Here is a 25,761-nt window from a genome sequence, read left to right as displayed (position 1 = left end):
CTCTCCCTTCCAATATTTTTCAATGTATAAAGGGTCTAAGGAGCAATTACAATATCTTAAATATACATCACTCTGTCCCTACTGAACAAGGTCTCCAAGACTGCTGGCCCTACGGAAGCTCCATGAGCATCCTTGGATATGCAACTGTAGAGAATGCTCCTTTTCTTGAGGCGAGTGGCTCCCCCTTCAGTAGCAGCCACAATGCTTGGGCCTTTCCTAGAACTGGTATTAGAGACTCAACCATATGTCAGTCCAGCTAGGCAAAGACTGAAATTCAGAGTAGGTTGCTGCTTTCATTGCTATATAGGCAAGGAGGGTCATTGACTTTCTACCGGCAGACTGCAGTGGAGGCAGCTGTTTTCATCCACTCAGTCCATCTTAGGCAGTCAGTTCATCCACCTGCTGTCTGATTAAACAGGCTGTTTTCTTTCCTGGGTGATATACCAAACAAGGAAGAACCATAAAGAAACTGCATAGCGCAAGTCACTCCTCTCTGGCTAACCACCCATGATGGGATGTTTACCCCACACCGTTTGCAGAAGAGTTATACTGGCAAGCAAGGCCAATTAACTAGCCAGGGTGCACCTGGAGGGTGAGCCAGAACTAATTAGATTTAAAGCCCAGCTTGGGGGTGAGGAAGGCTTGTCTCTATACAGACCAGGTGAGTCCAGCTGGGGAGGGGACTGAAGCAAGAAAGCAGAATGTGCCCTATCTCTAGGAAGCAGCCTGAGGGGAGGAATGTGCCAGCCCTGGTTGGGGGATTGACTGAACCAGTGAGCAGTAGCAGCGGCATACTTGCACAGAGGACTGCCTGCTGAGCCCAGCCAGGCTGAAGGGTTTGTATACTCTTTTCCCCTCTGCTTTGGTGGACTTTGAAAAAAGGACTCTGTGGCCTTGGAAGGGTCTGGACTCTGTAAAGGGCCAGGTCACTCTTATGGTCAGAGTAGGCCAAAGGACAGTATGTTTGTTTGTGCAGGGGAAACAAAGGCACCGCTGCTGCAATGCCATTTCTGGCCACAATAGGGACTGAGTTGGTGTGGCAATTTTGCCACACACCCCGAAACAGACTGAAGATGGTCCATAGGGACCCAAAGATTACTAGTGTCTGGGGGTTAAGTAAAGTCATCCACTTATGGAGTCATCCCTTAGCAGCAGCACTCCCCCTCAGCAGAACAGAAGGGTCTTCTTGGCTACAGTTAAAGTGAAGGCACAAAGCCACCTCTCCCTCTTCGCTGCCTCCCAGAAAAGTTAAAATAGGAGTTATTTCAGTCCCGGGGCTATAGTTGCTCCTGAGGACTAAAGGATACCAATGATGAGACCAGCCCCAGCCCATGGAACTCCCAAAGCAAGATTTTTTTTTTTAAATCAGGTCTTTTACCCCTAAGCTGATACAAGACACTCTGCTGAGAATTCTCTCCCCACTTTGGGCTTGCAGTGTGGGCCACCCATTCCCCTGCATGCTTCATGTCGGCACAACAGGCACCCATCAGATGCAGCACTCTGATCCAGCATAACCCAAATGCCAACGGTCATGTCAGATGGCTAGATCCCATTTTGCCTTTTGTATTAAGATTCTTAGTTTAGTTTCTTCAAGGCTACTAAAGCTGTTAGAAGAAAAATAGACTTCCCCTTTCCTTTGAAAGGAACTAATCTTTTAGAGCATAACCACTACTTTTGTTTCAGATGATCAACAGTTAAAGGAAGGTTGCAGTGCCTTCTACTCAAAGCACTATGTATTCCTTTTGAGACCACGGTGCATTCAGTCAGCCCTACTGTTTTCCAGTTACTGTTTACCTTGCTGCAGCAAACTGTGGAAGCTTTCTTTCACACAGTACTGTGTTCTGGCTGCATTATGACATGAAGCATAAAACTGCAGCTGTATATGCCAAGGCATTTTGCAACAATAACACTTCTAGGCTCCATACAGTGTCTATAACTACTATTCATTTAGGCTACTGAAACTAATGAGCAGTAACATTTTCTCCAATACAGGATGTATATGGATGCACGAGCTATGATAAAGAGAGTGCTGGCTGTTCTGCTATTTTAAGGCAAAAAAGAAATCTACATAATGATCCATCTGTTGGAATTTCTTAAAGAGAACATTTACCTTTGCATATTTTCCTGCTTCAGAGTGTATTTACTTTTTAAAAACTAAATACCTCTAGCATTACTACATTTTGTAGAGAATCCCAATTTTTTTAGTTTTATCTCTATCGCTTTGCCTTATAGGTTACTTGATGATCTCTTTAGAACATTGAAAATAAATACAAAGAATACTTTGGACATTTCTACAGTGTCTCACATGTAAACTTTCAAAGCACTTTGGAAAATATTAATGAAAATTCATAAATCAAGCTGCAACCCTCAAGCACAGTTACTTGGAGTTTTTCCTACTTGGTTGAATTGATAGATTTCATTTTCCAGCCATGGTCTACTCCACTCATTTCCTGAGTGGAGATTCCCCCTTTTTTGGGGCTGTATTCATTATGCCAATTCCTAGATTGATTTGTTTGAATTTTGATTAAAGCAGGTTTATTTCATTTATCCCTCACTCATCTTGGAGTAGTACCTGTTTACACAAGTACTGGTTTGAATGGGTCTATTTGCACAGTGAAGTATGACTCCTGGTGAGTAGAATTTCACAATCTAGCAGGCTAATAGTACGACCTTTAGTGGTGACTGTTCTGTTTGGGGCATTAGTTTGGACTTTCATACTTTTCTTCCTTGCAGTCTACTTCAGTCCTTTAATCAGTCTTAAGTTGTGGACCTTCTTTAACATGTCTTCTTCCAAAGCTTCTCTATCTAGAAAATATTAGTGATTCACAGCAATTTTGTTTTATCTTTATGGATCAGTATTAGCCTTGGGTAAATACACTGTGTAGTTCCACAGGGCATTTGGACATGCTTAACGTACTAATAGCTCAAACCAGCTCAGTCCTTTTTCCTTGTGTCCTCTTTTAAATTAGAATACAAGCTCTTTCAGTGCGGAGTACATGTTTGAGTGTTTGTACAGTACCCAACAAAATGGGGCCCCAATCCTGATTGGGACCCATGAGTGCCATCACAAGAAGTTCAGAAAGGCATTCCTCACATCTAAATATTCTTGTACTGCATTGCAGTCAGTTCTAGTTGGGGTCCACTTGAAAAGTAACTGGTTACACATTTTGCTATTCTTTGATAGCACTTCCTGCCCTTATACAACAAACTGTTTAGTATAAAGATTTTTATGTGTAATTATTATGATGGCAGCAAAAATATATTCTACATTTTCTTTTTAAACTCGCATAAGCAGCTTCCAAGATGGCTTTTGAATCAGTCAATTAACTGAAGTAGTTAATAGTGAATACTAGTACTAGGTGCAGACTCTTCTGCCTTCGCTGGGATTCTTTGTTGCTAAAGAAAAGATTGGTTGTAATTCAGCCTAAAAACCTAGAAATTGTGTCAGATTTCTTCCAGTTTTAGTTGATACACAAAAAGGGGAGTTAAATCTTCTGCAAACAAAGATTGATCCTTGTTGTTTTTCTTTTTGAACCCTGATTATTTCTTGTAAAGGTTTCCACTCAAATGTGGAATAGGTTTTCTTGTTTCTTCCCTTTGAGTCCATTTTCCATAAGAGGAATGTAGCTATATCTTATAGCAATTGTTTTCTTCCTGTTTAAGAGTGTGAGTGTGAGTGTGTGTGTGTCTCTCTCTCTCTCTTTCTCTCTCTCTCTATATATATATATATATATATATATATATATATATATATATATATATATATATATATATATAGAGAGACAGACAGACACACACAATACACAAAACCATCTCAAACTGCATTAACCATTTCCTACCTAAACGTAACTATACTTGAAACATGCAATTTATAAATATGGTTTAAAATATACAGGAATTTGTATTACACAGTTTACAAACAAACTAGTTTTAAATCTTATTCTGTCTTATGTACAGAGGAAATGGGGAGGGGGAATGATTATTCGAATAAAATAAAGAACAGAAGCAAGCTTCGGGATGGGAGGGGGAGAAAGGGAATGGAAGGAAATGGAGAGGAGAAAAGGGGGAGGTGAGGGTGGAGCCAGTGCATTTCATAGTATCATTTAGATACTTCCAGGAAAGCGTCTCTTGAATGGAGGATATTCCTGTTACAGTATACAATTCTTTCCATTGTGGACAAGCTTACATTGTCTGTGCTCCAGTATTCAATTGTTGGACTTTTTTTGGATTTCCATTTTTGTAACAGTCTTTTAACAATTATTAGTGCTCTGCTGAGCCAAAGTTTTTCATATTTATTCAGCTTCCAATTAACGTTCATTAGGTTTAAAATTTCACGTTTAGTTTATAACACAACTTTATTTGATAGGAAAAAAGTTGACTCTAATTAAATTCTATCCAAAACATTGAGTATAGGAGCATTTCTACAGCATATGGGTTAAATTAGCGCGTGCTGAATCACAACCAACATTTGTCTGATTTAGCGGCACCCATTTTAAACAGAGAGGTCCAATCCATCATCTGTCTGATTTTCTGATGGATTAATTTTAACCAGAGAGCCAAGGAGCAGTTTAGAGCACTGGCTAATTTATTTTCATTGGTTAGCAGACAATAATTGGCCTAGTTCCTCTTCCCATTTTTTTTTTTAAGAGAATCCATGTTTAATTCAAATTTGCTGGCCAGGTGTGCATATAGAGTTCCCATAATTCTTGGTAATCTGGGTAACTGAGGAAATAAAAGCAGTTCAAGTGGATCTAGGGTAGCACATGCATCAAGGCCAAACTGATTGGAGACAGCATATTTAAGTTGTATACATTGCTACTCCTCAGTCTCTTGATTGAACTCTTTCAATATTGTAAAAGGCGGAAGGTATCATTTCCCATAAACTAGCTGATGGTCAAAACCCCTTTCCTTATCCAACCTGGCCAAATGATGCAGTTGCCTGATGTACAGTTTTGATTTACCCCAGACAGAGGCCTTAATATGTAGAAGGGGATGATTTCTGAATTTAGAAACATAGTATGCCAAGTATTTCTGGCGGTCAGTCAGTAGCAATTGCTCTTCAGGAAATCAATAGTTGTCTGAGTGCAGCACACTGGGAAAGGGTAAAGGAGCAACAAATTTTGCATCCACATGGAGCCAATCCAGGGCTCTACAGCATGAGAGAATGAGCCACTGTGCTGGTTGGCTAAGAATTGTTGCCTGATGGTAAAGATTAAAGTCATGAAATCTGAAACCACCTGCTTTAGTAGGGAGCTGCAATCTTTATAAGGTGATTCTGGGCTTATCCGCATTCCATAAGGAAGGCCAGAATATGTTGTTGGGTTTGGGTAAAATAAAAAAGGTAGGAATTCAGACTAAAAAAAGGATCTTGGGAAGAGCATTCATTTAAATTATTTCCCCTCCCCCCGCCACACTCCAAAGAGAGAGGTAGTATCAGTCATCTATTTAAATCACTTGCTAACTCTTTACAGTAACTATTTTTGAACTGTGCTTATGCATTCATTGTTAATTTCCATCTCTTCTGCGGGAAAGAGTTTAAATTGGCATATTAATTTGACCTTACCAGATTTCTATCTAGAGCATGACTACAGCACAACAAATTCTTCAGAATTTGGCATGCCATATTCACCTCACCCTACAAAATTTATTTGCAGGGTCAGGCAGTTGCGGGGGGGGGGGACAAAATCCCTACCTCTGTAATTGGCAATGATGCAATGGCTGTTGGAACACTATGTCCAGTTTTGGCATCAAAAATTCAAGAAGGATGTTAATAAATTGGAGAGAAGAGTCACGATAATGATTAAAGGTTTGGAAAACATGCCATATAGTGATAAGAACATCCGGAGTGGCCACACTAGGTCAGACCAGTGGTCCCTCTAGCCCAGTAGCCTGTCTCCCAATAGTGGCCAGTGCCAGATGTTTCAGAGGGAATGAACAGAACAAGCCATCCCCCGTCATCTAGTCCCAGTTCTGGCAGTCAGAGGCTTAGACACCCAGAGTATGGGATTGTTTCCCTGATCACCTTGGCTAATAGCCATTGATGGACCCATCTGCCATGAACTTATCTAATTCTTTTTTGAAGCCAGTTATATTTCTGTCGTTTCATTCACAATAGCCCCTGGCAACAAGTTCCACATGTTGACTGTAAAGTGTGAAGACATCCTTCCTTATCTTAGGATGCCTATTAATTTCAGTGGGTGACCCCTGGTTCTTGTGTTATGTGAAGGAGTATCTAACGCTTCCTTGCTCACTTCTCCACACCATTCATGATTTTAGAAACCTCTATCGTATCTCTTTTCTAAACGGAACAGTCCCAGTCTTTTTAATGTCTCCTCATATGAAACTGTTCCATACCCCTAATTAGTGACACATCACCTTCATATTGGTGCACATAACAAAATTCATGTGGTGGGGGTAATTTGGAAGGGGGAGAGGGGCTCAAGGCTGGGGCAGAGACTTGGGGTGCAGGGGCGTGAGGGCTCTGACTGAGAGTGTGAGCTCTTGGGTGGGGCCAGGGATGAGGGGCTTGGGGTGCAGGAGGGTGCTCTGGAGCTATGGTGGGAAACGAGGACTCCCCATAGCAGCACCTGGGCTATGGGGGAGAGGTACCTCTCCCTGCCACAGCAGCTCCAGGGCTGGGGCTGCAGGATAGGTGCCCCTCCCTGGGCAGGTCTGGGCTAGGGCTGGTTTCAGGCCAGGGGAGGGGTGCTGCCACGGCTGGGTTTGGGCTGGTCATGGCTGGATTAGGGGCACCCCAGCTGCGGCAGGTCCTGGCTGCCACAGCAAGTTGGGAGCTGGGGGAGGGGCACCCCTCCCCTGGCAGGTCCCTGTATGGGTTCCCCAAATGCCCGTGCAGTGCTAAGAGGGCTGCTGCATGGCCGCATGACTTACAGGGAACTTAGCCCCTAATCATTGTTATTACCTTTCTATTTACTTTTCCAACTCTAATCTATCTTTTTGGAAATGAGGGGTGAATATTTTGTGCAGTTGTAGTCAAGGTATGGGCATAGTGTGGATTATTATAGAGGAATTATGATATTTTCTTATTAGCTAATGGTTCTTAATATTCTGTTAACTTTGACATTGAGCTGAAGCTTTCAGAGAATTATCCACAATGATTCCAAGATCTCTTCCTTGAGTGGTACCAGCTAATTTAGATCCATAATTTTGTATGTATAGTTGGAATTGCTTTCCAACATAAATTATTTTGCACTGATCAACACTGAATTTCATCTATCATTTTTGTTGCCCAGTTACACAGTTTCGGGAGATCCCTTAGTAACTCTTCAGTCAGCTTTGACCTTATCTTGCGTAATTTTGTATCCTCTTAATGTTGCCACCTCAGTATTCATCCCCTTTTCCAGATCACTTATGAATATATTGAATAGCACAGGTCCCAGTACTGATCCCTGGAGAACCTCACTATTTACCACTTTCCATTGTGATAATTGACCATTTTTAGTACCCTTTGTTTTCTGTCTTAAACATTTACTGATCCATGAGAGGACCTTCCCTCTTATCCCATGACTGCTTACTCAAGGAGCTCAATTTATTTATCTTAAAGACAAGCTTAAAGGATGACTTGATCACAAATTACAAGTACCAAGTGGGGAAACAAACATTTGATAATTGGCTCTTCATTCTAGCAAAGACAAGTATAACAAGATCCATTGGTTGGGAATTCAAGCTACACAAATTCAGAGGGGAAAAAATTGGTTTAAAAAAAATTACATCTATGGACCAATTTATGAAGAACAGTGGTGGAATCTATCACTGATCATTTTAAAATCAAGGTTGGATATTTTTCTAAGATATGCTCTAGTTCAAACATGAGTTAATTCAAGGCAGCAGGGGTGCTGGAATAATTTGTATAGTGGTGGTGCTGAGACACATGGACTCAAACTGTAAATCCTGTATGTGTCAGAAACCACTTCAAGGCAGGAGGTGCTGCTACACCCCCAGCATCCCTCGTTTCAGCACCTATGCAAGGAAGTCCTGTGGCCTGTGTTGATGGGAAGTCAGATTAAATGATCATATTGGTCCCTTTCGGCCTTATCTATGAATCTGTCCTTTGAGGTGTGGTTTCCACAGAAAGGAGGTGAAAATTTGGGCTTCTAGGAGTTCCTGGCACAACAATTTTTTTGCATATTACATATAATCATACTCTAACAATGGGATTAACAGAAGTGGTCACATAAGATGTGTGGCTGGTCCTGCTATAATACTGTAATAGCAATGGTTCTAGATGTTTTTCTTGCTAATCAAAAACAGGAGTACTTGTGGCACCTTAGAGACTAACAAATTTATTTGAGCATAAGTTTTCATGGGCTAAAGACCACTTCATCAAATGCATGCAGTGGAAAATACAATACACACACACACACCCCAAATATGAAAAAATGGGTGTTGCCATTCCAACTCTAATGAGACTAATTGATTAAGGTGGGCTATTATCACCGGGGGGGGGGGGAGAATTGTAGGGATAATCAGGATGGCCCATTTCAAACAGTTGACAAGAAGGTGTGAGTAACAGTAGGGGGAAATTAACATGGGGAAATAGTTTTTAGTTTGTGTAATGACTCATCCACTCCCAGTCTTTATTCAAGCCTAATTTAATGGTGTATAGTTTGCAAATTAATTCTAGTTCTGCAGTTTCTTGGAGGAGTCTGTTTTTGAAGGTTTTGTTGTTGAATAATTGCGACTTTTAAAGTCTAATTTAGTGACAAGGGAGGTTGAAGGGTTCTCTGACTGGTTTTTTAATGTTATAATTCTTGATGTCTGATTTGTGTCCATTTAATTCTTTTCTGTGGAGACTATCCAGTTTGGCCAATGTACGTGGCAGAGGGGCATTGCTTGCACATGATGGCATATATCACATTGGTAGATGTGCAGATGAATGAGCCTCTGATAGTGTGGCTGATGTGATTAGGTCCTATGATAGTGCCAACTCTGCCCACATATCTATTCAGGGGACAATGGGCTTTATTGCAAAGATAGGTTCCTGGTTTAGTGTTTTTGTTGTGTGGTTGCTGGTGAATATTTGCTTCAGGTTGGGGGGCTGTCTGTAAGCGAGGATTGGTCTGTCTCCCAAGATCTGAGAGAGTGAGGGATCGTCCTTCAGGATAGGTTGTAGATCCTTGATGATGCGCTGGAGAGGTTTTAGTTGGGGGCTGAAGGTTACAGCTAGTAGCGTTCCGTTACTTTCTTTATTGGGCTTGTCTTGTAGTAGGTGACTTCTGGCTCTGTCAATCTGTTTCTTTACTTCAGGTGAGTATTGTAGTTGTAAGAATGCTTGATAGAGATCTCAGGGCCACCTGGGGGGGCGCAAGTGGGGCAATTTGCCCTAGGCCCCGTAGGGGCCCCCCCATGAGAGTTTTTGGGGCCCCTGGAGCGGGGTCCTTCACTCACTCCGGGGGCCTCGGAAAACTCTTGTGGGGCCCGGGCCCCTGGAGCTTCTTCTGCTCCAGGTCTTCGGTGGCAATTTGGCAGCAGGGGCCCCCCCGCCGCCAAAGACCCCAGACCCCCTGAATCCTCTGAGTGGCCCTGAGAGATCTTGTAGGTGTTTGTCTCTGTCTGAGGGGTTGAAGCAAATGTGGTTGTATCTTAGAGCTTGGCTGTAGACAATGGATCGTGTGGTGTGGTCTGGATGAAAGCTGGAGGCATGTAGGTAAGTATAGCCGTCAGTAGGTTTCTGGTATAAGGTGGTGTTTATGTGACCATCGCTTATTAGCACACTAGTGTCCAGGAAGTGGATCTCTTGTGTGGACTGGTCCAGGCTGAGGTTGATGGTGGGATGGAAATTGTTGAAATTGTGGTGGAATTCCTCAAGGGCTTCTTTTCCATGGGTCCAGATGATGAAGATGTCATCAATGTAGCGCATGTAGAGTACTCACACCTTCTTGTCAACTGTTTGAAATAGGCCATCCTGATTATCACTACAAATGTTCCCCCCCCTCCTGCTGATGATAGCCCACCTTAATCAATTAGTCTCATTAGAGTTGGTATGGCAACACCCATTTTTTCCATGTGTGTATGCATATAGATCTTCCTACTGTATTTTCCACTTCATGCATCTGATGAAGTGGGCTTTAGCCCACAACAGCTTATGCTCAAATAAATTTGTTAGACTAAGGTACTCCTTGTTCTTTTTTCTGATACAGACTAACAGCTACCACTCTGAAACCTTGCTAATCAAAGTTAAATAAGTATTTCAACTTTGTGACTCTGTGCTAGCCAATACTGTAAATTGGAAGTAAACTTCTAGCTAGCACATAAAGGACCGACTCATTTGTATCAGTTACTTTCCAGGACTATGAAATTTTCCATCAGGTAGGAGAATCCAGGCCCTAAACATAGCCTTATGTAACTTTGCATCTCTGGCAAAGAGTGGACTTCCAGTTCTTTGTACCAAGCTGATGAGGGCAGCCTGTACTTGCCAGGATACTCTTGAGTTTAAGAGTCTTGCAGAGCTGGTTTCCCAGCCAATCCCTCCCTGCTGGACCTGATCCTCTTGTTTACCAGGAAGGAAACTAGGAGATCTTGCTCTCCTAGATATTATGCAGGAGGGAAAGTGGCTGCTGCTACAGTATGTATCTTCCGCCAGCAGCTCCCCATCCAACACTGGAGCAGCAATTACATTACTTCTCCCAGCTGAGGAACCCCATTCTCCATCTCCACCAACCCAGCAGCCCTTAAATCTCTCCTCTTCAACTTCTCTGTTCCCAACCCCAGCAGTCCCCAGAGCCTTGGCATCTTCACAGAATTACCCCAGGAAGACATTCTGAAGTGATGACGACTGAGTGTCGCTTTATATAGAGCAAAGCACCAGAGCATTATTTCAGCCTGATAGAAGGATGGCTTGGTTTTGACCTGTCATAGTGCAGAGTAAGATTATGTATAGTGTTCAATAAGACTGAGCGTAACCACCACAGAAATGACTGCAGTGCCTGATACACATGCAGTCTCTGAAATACAGAACACTTTCATGGCAACCAATCCATCACACTAATGAAATATTACTGCTTTTTTTTAAAAAAAAAAGCTGAGATTCATGGTGAAACTAGTTTTTCTGGTGATTTCTAAGCTTCTCTCCCCACGTGAGAAATAAATATTTTATTTAAAAAGCAGTGAAACTGGCTTTTTCTTGGTGTTGAACTCCTGGTAACTGGCAAGTTTTCTCAAGGGTTTTCTTCGTCTGCTAAAGGAGATTGAGAGGGATAATCACCACTACAGATTCTTTGGTGGAACATTAGGAGGGCTCTCCCACCACTGACTTTTTGGGGGGAGCAAATCTTGCCATTTTATTCCCACTATCAGAAACCCTCTGTTCCCAGCCTGCAGCCCAGTGTACCCCAATTCCAGTAGGTGCTGGTTCCCAAACTTTTTCCCCCTAGGGCAAGGAATCAGCAGTGGTGAGCAATTGTGTTGGGAAGCCAAGATCAGGACTAGACAAGTAGGCATGAGTCATGTTTTTAAGCTTTTCTCTGCAACAATGAGGTCTAAAAGAAACTTAAGTGTGTTTAAAAAAAATGGTTACCATCACATGACTCCAGAAGCTGGGACTTTTTTTAAAAAAAAAAGCCCAAATAATGTAAGCTCTGATAAAAGTCATTGAAGTTTTCATAATTGGAAAAGGAAATCAAATAGCTAGGAGGAGGCTCCAGTCAAGGGGGAAGATGTATTTACTCACCTTCAATGTTCTAAGAATGTGAGAATAACTATTGTACCTTCTTAGCCTTCTCTGAACAAATGAATATGGGAACAGAGGAATAAGGATGCATTTGCCACTTCAATATTTTATTTTTGTGCACGGTGTGTGCTGGTCCAACCACTCCGAAATTGTGGTAACCTGGTAAAACCCAGAATATAAAATCTAGGCTATAGATAATACATATTTGAGTAGCATCTATTTTTGGTGTAGTGTTAGCACTTCACATTTTAAACAATTTGTATCCTTTTAAAATAGCTCCTGTTAGATGTCTCAGTGAGGTTTGCATTGTGGCTTAAAATAAATGAAAAAACTCAAGGTATCAAAACTAATTTTACTATAGAGCTAATGACTGCACCATACAGATTTTCTATGGTTATTGCATTAGGGAGAAAGAGTTATGAAACTTCATGCTTTTATACGTTTTGATGAGCTTGCAATCTTGGTTGAAGGACAGAGTAAATTCTCAGCTGCTAAACATCAAATTGCTTATTGGAACAGCTGCTGTTCTGAGCTGAGTAAGCAGGAGATCTAAGGGTGGTGCTTTTACCAGGATAGCACCGGAGTTGGTCAAAGATTAGGTATTATAAATAAATGTCTAGTGGATTGATATTATTGCCATTTCTCTCCTAACCCAGGGGGTCTTTAGCTTTTTTGCCGCACCAAGCATGGCAGGCAGGCTGGCCTGCGAGAGGTCCATACCCGCCGCCGAATCCGCAGGACCGGCGGACCTCCCGCAGGCAAGCTGCCAAAGGCAGCCTGACTGCTGCCCTCACAGTGACCGGCAGGCTGCCCCCCCATGGCTTGCCGCCCCAGGCATGCATTTGGAGAGCTGGTGCCTGGAGCTGCTGCTGTTCTAACCACATACAGAGTATTTTATCATTGTTGGTTTTCTGCATCTGACTGGCTGGGTTGCACAGTGTCAATTACACAGTATTCTACCCTCCAAGTTGCATGTCCCCTCCTCATTGTAGTGACTGGCCAAATTTAGCTCAAGGTGCATTGTTCTACCTATTTCAGAAATGGTCACTGGAAAAACACAGCCTCTGTTTTCCTCTTAGACAGCCAGCGCAGAATTTCCAGGGCATACCCTAGTCTGTGTGAATGGCTGAGAAATGCACACCAGTAAGTAAAATGTTAGACTGCACATGAATTCTAACACTAAATTCCACTGTAATGCCATTCACCCAGGGCCTCATCCTAAATGCCATCAATGGGTGTCTTCCAATTGACTTCATTGGACTTTACATCAGGCCTCTGAAGTGCAAATTTAACTGTTTAAATGTTACAAAGAAAAATATATTCTTGGGGGAGGGTTTAAGATCATGAAATCCCAATCAAGTGTTGAATATCCATTAGTCCTATTACGTAACAGCTACTTCCAGACATGTTATTTTTTCCTGTTGGGTGGAATTATTTTAGTGAACAGAAGTCTGAGCAATTATTAGACAGTGTGTTATGGAAACAACATTAGAATATTACAGCAGGTGACCAATTCTTCAGACTGAATATTAAAATGTTGGAATTTGCACAACAGCAGAGATCTATACCAGCAAGCAGAGCAGGTAGGGAGCAGTGTCTGAAGTAGAGGGGCACACTGCAAAGTAGATTCCATCAGATCCCCATTAAATGCTTCCTCCTCCCCCCTCCCACCCCTTCTCTTTCAGGTTTGTTTCCTTAACTCTTGATTTTTCTTTCACTTGTTTGCATCATTGGGCTGGTCCACACTAAGAAGCGGGGTCGAACTAGGGTATGCAAATTCAGCTACGTGAATAGCGTAGCTGAATTCAAAGTACCCTAGTTTGAACTACTCACCCGTCCAGATGCCGCGGAATCGAAGTCCGCGGCTCCAAGGTCGACTCCGCCACCGCCGTTTGCAGTGGTGGAGTACCAGAGTCGACCGCGGCGCTTCCGGAGTTCGAACTATCGCGTCCAGATTAGATGCGATAGTTCAAACTCCGAGAAGTCGAACTCACCGCGTCGACCCGGCTGGTAAGTGTAGACTAGCCCATTGTTTCTCTTTCTTTGAGTGAAGTGGGGAGAATGGCTAGTGCCCAGCTCATGTGGGGGGGCGAGGAGGGGAGGGGAAAAAAAAAGAGAGAAAGGTGCCACTTGTGGGAGCTCCTGCTCACTTTGAACAGTGATTTATCCCAAAAGACAGCTTCTATTCCAGCAGGTTTCAATTTGTGTTAGACGCCTGCAGGAAATGGGCACATCACAGCATCTGAGTAAAGTCTTTCATAGCACAGATTAAACACAAGGGCAGCAGACAGAAAAGAAGTTTCTTACAAAAGCAACTCAGCATTTAAAAATTGAAGCACAACAATCTGAAGATTCAAACCCAGAATAAAAAGACTCCCCGGGTAGTTTTAAAGCTCTCCCAAAGTATAGTTGCTTACTTCATTTGGGTGCCAGCATTCTAACCACAGCTCTTCATATTGTAAACCTTAGTGGGACAAAATTAACTTGACTTCAAGAAGCACCTGGGAGGTCAGCTTCCTTATTATGCCATCTACATTAGCAATGGGCAAATATCAAAGGTGTTCGGTTCAGATAAGCCAGAAATGCTCCAGTATCAAAGCTCAGGTAAGTCTCTACTTTCTGTCACTGATCTTATTCTTTTAATTCTAACTAGAACTTCCTTCCTTCCTCATTATCTCTCCCCACCAACTTGCACCTTATTTCTCTATCCCTAAAAGCTTGCCAATTAGCAGTGTAATCCCCTAACTTCTGTGATATTTTCATCCTTTCACATGGCCTCAGCAGGTCTGCAGTCTTTGTGCTGGATGCAGCAGTCAAACTTTATAAGCTCTTTAGTTTCTTGCACCCCTTTAACAAACTCATTTATGACCCACTCCAAGATTTCATCTCCCAGATATTTTTTCCTGTCTGTAGAAGGTAGGTAGGGACCTAATGGCAGGGATGATGTCAAAGAGGATACTTATACAAATCTTTCTGCAATGAACAGAGTTGAGTTTGTATTTGGTTCAGGGAGAAAGGATGGAGTTCAGAACCTCAATTGTTTTCCTGAACCAATTCATCAGTCACACACGATAATACTGTAGACCAATGCTCAAGTAGCTCAGACCATTTAATGAGTACTAGGAGCTTCTATAATGGGGCCTGGTTAAACAATGTTTTGACAAGACAGCTTTAAGAGTATATCACACTCAGCTCTTTTACTAAACTAAAGAGAAACCTAGCTTCAACATTCAAAGTGATTTGCTGAGTTAAAATGGTTACTAGATCATATACATACAATCATTGAACATTTCTTATCTCAGGTCTGTAGCAGTGATGTTATACACTGCTGGCTTTTGTAAAGTCATTGGTAGCTTCCAGGAGATGGGAAGGTCCTCAGTCTATAGATCAGAATGCTCCTTTCAGTTGTAAGTTCATAGTCCAGAAAATCAGAGCAGGAAAGAAGCAACATAAAGATGATTCAAGGGTCTTTTATATCCTCTGCCATGTGGATGGAATTTTACTGTCCCAAAACAAAGCTCAGTCTGTGTGTGGAAAGTGACAGGCACAAGATGGAGTCCAGGGTCACAGGAGCAAATCATATGTCCTTACATGGCTTGCTGACTCAGACAGCCACTGGCCACTTGAAGTCTAAGGTGTCTGCAGGAAGAGCCATCTTGGGTGGAATGAATTTCTTCTATGGCCCATTGTGAGGCTCAATGGTCTTTGACTGGCAATCAACCCAAAGCTGTCTGGCTTCAATGTAGATTTTATCTAGTGAGTGTTACCCCAGGAACAAACACATTTGGGATACAGAGCTATAGGTAGGCCCACTTGGGGCAGGTGGAGGAACTGGGTGGGAAGAGGCAGGGCAGGGGTGGGGTCTTGGGTGAAGGAAATCTAACTTCATCTTCTTCTCCTAGACCCCTAACAGTCTTCAAATCCTCATTACTATGGTCATCTGATTTCCTACACTAGATGGCCTGTCCCTGCCTCTAATGCAAAAGATCCAGTATGTGAAAGTTTATTTCTACTTGTAAGTACTATAATCTTTTCATATACAATTCTAAAATCTGTTTGGAAATGGAGCAGCAGTTTCATTTCCCAGGCTATCCACCCAACTCCTCTAACCAGGGCTTTCAACAAAGCCACTCACCAGCAGCTAATAGGAAACTCTCTGAAGAGCTGGGGGCAAAGCCCTCCATTTCTGAAGAATAAGGTTACTTTTAAAAATGAAATGCAGCTTTCTACCCCTTACTGTTGCAAAGATACCCTTCTAGGCAGGAAACAAAACAGTGCTATCCTGAGTCTGCCAACAAGCCACTTTTGCCTCTCCTGTTACTCTGCATGTTCCTCAAGGAGCAGCAGAGTGAAATTGAAGACTGGGCAGGGTCACTACTCACACTAGGCTCTAAATAGCAGCTGTAAACCAGACCAGACTCTGGAGAAACTCACCCTGCTGCTGCTTGGGACAGCAACAGAATAGGCACTGCAGCTATTCAAAGATAAGTCCCAAAAAAGGCAAAGGTTGGCAGGGAGAAGAGACCTACCCCCCCACAGCAGCCAGATGGTTTAGGAAGAACACACTCCAATAGCTAAGAGATCCTTGGGAGTAGGGTGACCATCTGTCCTGTTAAACACAGGACAGTCCCTTATTTAAGCCCTCTTGCAAGTGTCCCACTTTAATAAAAACAAAAAAAAAAGGCAAATTGTCCCATTTTCTGCTCCCCCTGCTGGTTAGTCAGTCATCTGCACAGCCCCAGCCGCCTCCTGTTTGCAGTTGGCTGGTGGGTGAGTACGGGTATGTGGTGAGCATGTGGTATCTTGAGGCTGGGTGCAGAGATGGGAAGACATGATGCCAAGTAGGAGGAGAGGTATCTCTGTGTGATAGAGGGATAAGAATGTGTGCTTGCAGGAGGTAGGGGTGTGTATCATCCCTCCCTGTGTGAAACCTAAAGAAGGGTTTCTCAATGGGGGTCCTCCAGCCCTTTCAAGCTGTGAGGCTGGAGCCCCTTCCCTCTTGTGGGGCTGAAGCCTGATCCCTAGCACCTGCCACAGAGTGGAAGCCCCTTCCTGGGCACCACCCCCTGCTGAAGCCCCCCCCCTCATACATACACACCCCACAGGCTGAAGCCCTGACCCCCATCCCAGACTGAAGCCCTAATCCCCTACACCTGCCACTGGGCTGAAGCCCCAGCACCCCCCCAAGCTGAAGCCCCTTCCCTGGTGCCACCCCCCCACACCACTAAAACCCTGGCACCCCCCTCCCCAAGCTGGTCATGGTCATGCTACTTGGAAGGAGTGCAGGTGCTTCCTCTCCCTTCCAACCTTTGCCAAGTATATTAAACACAGGGGCAGCTCCAGGCACCGGCACAGCAAGCACGTGCCGGGGGTGGCAGTCAGGCAGCCTTTGGTGGCGTTTCTGCGGGAGGTCCACCAGTCCTGCGGTTTCGGTGGCAATTCAGCAGCAACTATGCCAAAGGCGCGGACTGGCAGATCACCCACAGAACTGCTGCCGAACCTGCGTGACTGGCAGACCTCCCTGCCGGACTGCAGTGCTTGGGGCTGCAAAAAACAGAGCCACCCTTGATTCACAAGAGTGAGTATGTAATGTATCTATCTGTATAGTCAGATTTGGAGTCTGCAGGAGTCAGTTGTGACAATACCCTTTACCTGCCTCTCTATTTCCAGTTTGTAGGGAATAATTCCTAGATACTAAGGCCAGAAGGGACCCTTTTGATCTAGTCTGACCTCATACACTTATTTCCTTGTGCTCCGGCATTGCCTGGGATTTGAACCCAGTATCTCAGACATCCAAAAATCAGGGTTCTACACCTAGGCCACAGAGTCACTTATTTTTAAAAGGGAGGAAATAGCCTTCTGAAGAACCAGTTCCATTATACTAACTATAAAGTTTAGATTTGTTCAAGCATTATCAATTTTCTTAAAAACTACTTTATTGCTACATGTCATTTCATTAATGCCTGGGGCATAAATTTAAAAGGTCTGAAGAACTCTCTCAATTTGTTTGCTGCTGCAGTTCAGGAATGTTCAGCACCATTGTGTGTTGGCGCTTTAGCACTTTTCTTCACCTTTTAACATAAATTATCAAAGAAGGTAGCAAAGTACAAGTTGATCAGTCTCTCTGGTTTAATTTAGCAAGACAGATCACAATGGCTTTGTTTCTTGGCCAGCCATGCCAAAGAGCTGTTTTCACATTAATGTGACATGACTTGGATAGTCCTAATTACTATGACAAGATAAAGGGAATTAGTTAAAAGTTAATTAAAACCACATGACTTACAACTGTGACACACTACATATTTAGTAACTTTAATTCTTTGTTCCTGGTTTATCAAGAGGGGAAGGGGTCCATGTGAATTTTCCTGGTATTACAAGTGCACTAATTAAGCAAGAAAATTAAAGACTGATCAGAAATAACCAGATAAGAGGCAAAGCTAAAAGACAAAAAACTTTGACTCAAGGTTAATTTCTACACCAATACCTATTGGGGGGCGGGGGAAGAGAGAAAAAGCAAGGGACATGCAGAGGCAGCACTTCCAAGGGGACAAGAGGAATTGATCAGTGCAAAAGGTAGGGAAAGAGGATAGAAATCTACAGTAACTTGAGTCACATCATACATAGCCTTTCCAAATGTGGAACTCTAGAATAGACATCATGGAGAAAAGGAATAAGGCTTTTCCTTCCATATTATAAAATGAGGACAATCTAAATGAGACTTCAAACATTCTCTAGTGTATTACTACTCCTAATAATAATAGAAGATATACCCATCTGCTAGAACTAGAAGGGACCTTGGAAGGTCATTGAGTCTAGCCCCCTGCCTTCACTAGCAAGACCAAGTACTGATTATTGCCCCAGATCCTTAAATGGCCCCCTCAAGGATTGAACTCACAACCCTGGGTTTAGCAGCCCAATACCCAAATCACTGAGCTATCCCTCCCCTGCTGTATATTTGAGCTGAGGACAGAGGCAATGAGTGAAGTAATACTGTTTACAATTTAAAGATTGTAAGCAGTAGTGTAATAAGATAAATTATGCAAATTTTGCTATGTATGGTGCTGGCATTCTGTGCTGTTTTAGTGGATGATTTTTATGGTGGGAATTCAGTTAGTTCCTTGTCAGTTACTCCCAAAAAGAAGGTCTGGTTGTACCAGGCTACATTATTGTGCCCTCATCCTTCTAGGCAGGGATCAGACTGGGGGATAGAAAGGCAGTGGTACCCTTCCAAATAGGACCATAAATTACACTCTGCCCACAGCAAGATGCCACTTACAATAGCACACATGTCCAAAATATGAATTGGGCTCCTTGGTCTCAGTTCCTCTTCACTGGGGACTGAATACATGGATGGGCGCCGCTGACCTCCTTGGGCTTAGCTTGCCTTCAGTAAAGCTCATATGCCTCACTGGGCTTCTTGAGCTTAGCTCCATGGATGGTGGGGGGCGCAAGGGATTCAGCTGCCCTGCTAGGCTTCCTCTTGATTGGGTAGGGGGGAGAGGCTGCAGCAGTATCTTCCAAGCCTACTCACTTGTGATGCCAAAGATACTCTGCAGAGAGTAGATTTTGTAGCTCTTCATAATATGAGCCTTCCTATTCTTTCTTACATGCTTTCAGCAGTGCTATAGTTAACAATGTGGCTGTTTAAAACTACTTTGGACATCTGAGCTAGCACCATTGACATGAATGGGGCAAATCCCACCTCTTAGAGTTATCATTGTAGATCTCTACATCAGTTCATGATTCCAAAGCAAACAAACAGATAAGGACTTTCATTTTTAATTTAAAAAAAAAATGAAAGCAAGTTTAGCTTCTGTAGACCCAAGTGCCAGCACAAAAGAGGTATCCGTAGGCTAAAGCACCACATCCAGCACAAGCAGAGTTCTCCACCTAGATCCTGACTCTGGAAAGGTACATTTCCAGGAATGGGGCCAACAAAGCATTTCTACTGCTGTACTGTTGTGGAACTACAAAGTGTTTAGAGGCAAAACTCTCTGGTATGAGGCTGCAGTGAGTTTTTGCACTTCTCATGAAGGTACATGTTGTAGAGACAGAGACAGCCCCACTCAACTCTGAGGTTGCCAGTCACTACTTTTAACCCAGTTTTGAAGGACCATACATTTCCCCAGGATAGGAGGCTAGCTCTTCAATTGGTCTTACTGTGGTAGTAAGAAGCTCCATGAGCAGCGCTACAGATAGAAGCAAAAGCTTCTTTCTACCCACTATTTTGAAATTTTCTCCAAGCTTTTTAAGCACATAATGGAATTTATAAACATCGGTTTAAAGACATTCCTCCTACTGCTGGAAAAAAAAAATCAGAGCCCAATTCTGCAAATTTTACTCACAATGAGCAGCACTATTGAGTAAGCATGATTAAAAGAGAAATAATCCATGCCCTCTCCAACCTAAGAGCACCGCACTATAGCAATTTCTGTTAGAAACTTAATAGTCTTGGAACAGTCCTTAATGTAGTTATTCATCTCTGAAGGCTGCAATCAATATACTGCAAGAGACACAAAGTGATACACAAATATATCTTAAACAGGTTCCAGCTATAGCTTTCAAGCTAGCTATCCTTTAACATCCAACAAAATCATTAACATCTCAAATCAAATATGAATGCTAATAAAGCAAAACATACACTATAGACAACCTCATGGCAATCATCATTTAGAAATGCACATTTGTCAGCTAGCTGAACTCCTTTGGCACCACATTATCTGAAGATGTGAAAGATCCAAAATTATCTTTTATCCTGAAGTCACAAATCAAGTATAGAATGCAAGGGTCTAGACATTTTATACATGAACTAAAACTGTAATCTATAAATGTTTGAAAGGTGTAAACCACAAAGAAGAGTTTAGAGTGATCCCAGGGCATAACAACTATGAGTAATGGAATGAATTAAGAATTAAAAAATTCAAACAATTTCACAAAAGAAATCTTCCTGATATTGAAATGTTATGCTGTGGAATTTATTTCTTGAAAACCACAAACTGCTCCCCACCCACAACCAAAGCCATATCTGAGAAAATTCACAGAAAGCAAGTGGAAATAAGGAGTAAAACAAAAAAGAATACCAGAAAATACCAAACACGCCTTGGAAATAAAGATATTAGCTACAACAGGTGCATCAAAAACAGAAAGAAAACATGTACGAGTGTGATGGGTTGGACACACACACACACACCCTCCCCCATCTGGGATGCCACCTGATGTGCTGGGGCCTCACTGAGCCCGCCCGTTTCACCAGCCTGAGCCTCCGCACCCTGTTTTTGCTGTGCCAGGCCCTCAAGCCTTTGCTAGAGCACACACACACACGTCAGCTCTGTGTGAAAGGTGTCAACGCGGACATTCACCCAGCACTCATGTGCACACCCACTTTGGGGAGTAAACCCAAAGTAATATTCCAAAATAATACCGACCAGGGTTATTCTATTACCCAAGATCCACAAACCCGGAAATCCTGGACGCCCCATCATCTCGGGCATTGGAACTCTCACTGAAGGACTGTCTGGATATGTGGACTCTCTACTCAGACCCTTTGCCACCAGCACTCCCAGCTATCTCCGTGACACCACTGATTTCCTGAGGAAACTACAATGCATTGGTGATCTTCCAGAAAACACCATCCTAGCCACCATGGATGTAGAGGCTCTCTACACAAACATCCCACACACTGATGGAATACAAGCTGATCAGGGATACTGTTCCTGAGATGCCACAGCACAACTGGTTGCTGAGCTCTGTGCCTTTATCCTCACACACAACTATTTCAAATTTGATGACAATATATATCTCCAGATCAGCGGCACCGCTATGGGCGCCCGCATGGCCCCACAATATGCCAATATTTTTATGGCCTACCTGGAACAACGCTTCCTCAGCTCCCATCCACTCACGCCCCTTCTCTATCTACGCTACATTGATGACATCTTCATCATCTGGACCCATGGGAAGGAGACTCTGGAAAAATTCCACCACGATTTCAACCGCTTCCACCCCACCATCAACCTCAGCCTGGACCAATCTACACGGGAGGTCCACTTCCTAGACACCACGTGCAAATAAGTGATGGTCACATTAACACCACCTTATACCAAAAGCCTACCGACCGCTATGCCTACCTTCATGCCTCCAGCTTCCATCCCGGGCACACCACAAGATCCATTGTCTACAGCCAAGCATTGAGGTACAACCGCATCTGCTCTAACCCCGCAGACAGAGACCAACACCTACAAAATCTCCACCAAACATTCTCAAAACTACAGTACCCGCACGAGGAAATAAGGAAACAGATCAACAGAGCCAGAAGTGTACCCAGAAGCCTCCTACTGCAAGACAAACCCAAGAAAGAAAGCAACAGAACTCCACTGGCCATCACATACAGTCCCCAGCTAAAACCCCTCCAACGCATCATCAGGGATCTACAACCCATCCTGGACAATGATCCCACACTTTCACAGGCCTTGGGTGGCAGGCCAGTCCTCGCCCACAGACAACCTGCCAACCTGAAGCATATTCTCACCAGGAACTGCACACCGCACCATAGTAACTCTAGCTCAGGAACCAATCCATGCAACAAACCTCGATGCCAACTCTGCCCACATATCTACACCAGCGACACCATCACAGGACCTAACCAGATCAGCCACACCATCAACGGTTCATTCACCTGCACGTCCACCAATGTAATATACCCATAATTTGCCAGCAATGCCCCTCTGCTATGTACATCAGCCAAACTGGACAGTCTCTATGGAAAAGGATAAATGGACACAAATCAGATATTAGGAATGGCAATATACAAAATCCTGTAGGAGAACACTTCAACCTCCCTGGCCACACAATAGCAGATCTTAAGGTGGCCATCCTGCAGCAAAAAAACTTCAGGACCAGACTTCAAAGAGAAACTGCTGAGCTTCAGTTCATCTGCAAATTTGACACCATCAGCTCAGGATTAAACAAAGACTGTGAATGGCTTGCCAACTACAGAACCAGTTTCTCCTCCCTTGGCTTTCACACCTCAACTGCGAGAACAGGGCCTCATCCTCCCTGATTGAACTAAGCTCGTTATCTCTAGCTTGTTTCTTGCTTGCATATATATACCTGCCCCTGGAAATTTCCACTACTTGCATCCGACGAAGTGGGTATTCACCCACAAAAGCTCATGCTGCAAAATGTCTGTTAGTCTATAAGGTGCCACAGGAGTCTTTGCTGCTTTTACAAAGTAATATTGTCTTGCACTGTAGAGAAATCTAGACAATGTCAGCTCATAAATTCGCCCCCTCCCTCAATGTGGAGGAAGATATGTGCAACCGCTTCCCCCCCCCCATAATAAAACCCAGTTTGTGCAATTTACAAAAGGCAGATTCTAAGTGATAAGGGATAACAGAACAAAGTAGATTACTAAGCAAATAAAACAAAACACGCATACTAATCTTAAGGTCTTAAAGTGACTGGTTTCAAGAAGTAATTTCTCACCCTAAATGTTGCTTTTGGGGTAGGTTGCAGAAATTCTTGAAGGTTAGCTACCCTGCTTGTGGCTTAAATCTTCAGACACCATAGTCACAGACCAGATCCCTTTTCAAGACTGGGCTCAACTCTTCCTCCCCTCTATGTCTTTGTTTCTCAGATCTTTCCAGCTGTCGTCGTGGGTGGGGAATTCAGTGAAGAAATGAACCATGATCAACTTACTCCCCAGCCTTAAATAGAATTTACATAAGGTAGGAACCATTTCACAGTCTTGACCTCCCTCTCCTTCTAGTGTGTGGGAGCGGGGGGGGTGGGAAGAGATCACTACAAGTCCAAGATGGTGTTTAATACCAGGTCAGGTGACCTGGTAGTGTCAAAGCAAGGTTCCCAGGACACGTCTCAGGAAGGAGAAAGATTAGTCTCTTCAAAGTCTTATTGTTTCTTCCTAATGGTCCACCGAGGCTGATGGCCTGTTGTCTGGTGGGTGTTTCCTTAGTACACACCTAGTTGTAAGTGTTACATAGCCAATACTCCTAACTTTCGATATAGAAATGATACATGCATACAAATTGGACAAACACATTCAGTAAATCATAACCTTTCCAAGGATATCTCACGACCCATCTTGCATAAAACATATTAGCTATGCCATATCCATATCATATTTCCATGAAGAATATGGAGTGTAACATCACAATGATCATCATAGTAATGAAGGCAGAAATATTTTTGCTCTAATCACTAAATTTATCAAGTCCAAAGGGACCCATAAAAACCACAAAATCCCCAAACAGCTAATGTCAGCACATACACATTCCTTAGCCATTGTGTAAATGAAATCACTCCACTGCTTTAGATGAAAGTTATCTGCATCAACTCCCTCTCCCTTTGCTTCACCAGATCTAACCAGGGTGTGTACTAAAACCCGTAATCTGCCCCACACCACTTTACTCTCCATTTGGAAGGAGATCTACAACGACTGTGCCATGGACACTGTGTTGCTCCCATATCTATAATATAGAATGAGACCAGGTCAAAAAAAGCACGTAAGGAACTGTCTGTATACACGCTCAAGGGATGTCAGGGCTCTCCTGCAATGGCAGCTATGGGTGAGGAAAGAGTGGCTGCGCATCATGCAATTTTTCTACTTTCATAACTGACACAGCAAGCCCAGAGGTGCCAGGGCTATGAACTTGCAAGCTTAGATGTGCTGCAGCTCAGCCCTGGCACTGGCTATAGTGCTATGACTAGCCCCCATCACACCACATGGCTCCAGGGACATACATACTAAAAGCAATACAGGAATAATATTCTACAAAGCCACAATACCTAACCCAGCCTTTCCTCCCCCCCACCAATCCTGTTTGTGATCCATAGCAGGTTTTGTCAGTTCCCTTAGCTTTTGAGTCTTTTACCCCATCCTAGAGCATTCCCCTTCCATCTCCAGCTTGCTCAAATGAGTTTGTATTTACCTGCTTCTAGGGGGCCACCAGGTCCCACCAGTTCATACAGGAACCCGATCTCATCCATCCATCCCACTCTCTCACCTTCACATCACTACAGGGTGCTGCCTTAATTCCACTACTCCCATTAAAGTAGCATATCACTAATCCATAACTGAAAGTACCATACTCCTCACATCAACGTCACTTTGGGCATAATACCACACTAGTCCAAGGGACTCCACATTGAGATCAGACCACTTCCAGATGGCCACAGAGCAACAGCAGGGTTGTGTGATTTGTAATGGATCCTTGAACAAAACTCCCTTTCCTCCTGCACCAAAGACAAACCAAAGGAATTCAGCAAGTGCCCAGCTCCTGGACCTTCTGGTTGGGATAGATGAACCAAAAAGTTATTCCCCTGTCCCTAGCATCCATTATCTTGCTCAGAAGATGTTAGAATGTCTTCCCTATCCTTATTCATATTTCAGCTAAATCATGAGACAATGTCATCATAAGGGAGGAAAAAAAGTTCACCACCTGCAAATACCTCATTTGAACAATAGCATTGTAGCAGCGTTCTTCCATTCCCCCTGTGATGTGCTTTCCAGAATTTCAACAACAGGCTGTCTGAAAGCTTTCATCTGCCTCCCTAGACCTGTGGGATATATCAGCTGGTCCAAAACCCAGGCCTTGGAAAACCTTAGTCTCAACTAGTATGTTCTGATCTGGCATCAGATCCAGGAAAAAAAAAAAACACACCAAACAGCAGACAAACTGCACAAACAATTGGTTCACCCCATGCATGGCCTCGTCTTACTGCTTCTGCAAAAGTGCTGGTGCCATGGCATAGGGCACCCCATCCTGTAAGTAGCAGATTTAAGAATAAATAAACCACACGAGATTAAGTCCAATGGAAGGAACATTTCAAAGTAAAAAAAATAAAAAAAAAGTCAAAACTTATAGTATGGTCTTTAATATTAATGGTTGCTAGGAAACAAAAGACTGAAGTTTTCCATTGACTAAAACTTACTCTAAAGTTTTTTCTTTCACCAGTGTGAACTTTTAAACATATAAAACAAAAAAGTGAACAGTTCTCTTTTCACAGAAGGAGCAGTTGTTTGTTAGTTTTACTAAGTAAAACTAATGTCTGAG

General features: G+C 43.2%; 1 long non-coding RNA gene across 1 annotated transcript; it reads left to right on the top strand.

Moving 5' to 3' along the window:
• The first annotated feature begins 661 nt into the window (after positions 1-661).
• LOC120406681 lies at positions 662-24,956 on the top strand. The gene is made up of 4 exons (XR_005599474.1): positions 662-836; positions 15,592-15,704; positions 23,325-23,415; positions 24,065-24,956. It is a non-coding gene; the product is annotated as an uncharacterized LOC120406681 (long non-coding RNA).
• The last annotated feature ends 805 nt before the right edge of the window (positions 24,957-25,761 follow it).

This window comes from Mauremys reevesii, linkage group 5 (genome assembly GCF_016161935.1).
Source record: "Mauremys reevesii isolate NIE-2019 linkage group 5, ASM1616193v1, whole genome shotgun sequence".
Lineage (NCBI taxonomy): Eukaryota > Metazoa > Chordata > Testudines > Geoemydidae > Mauremys > Mauremys reevesii.
This window is presented reverse-complemented; position numbering and strand designations above follow the sequence as displayed.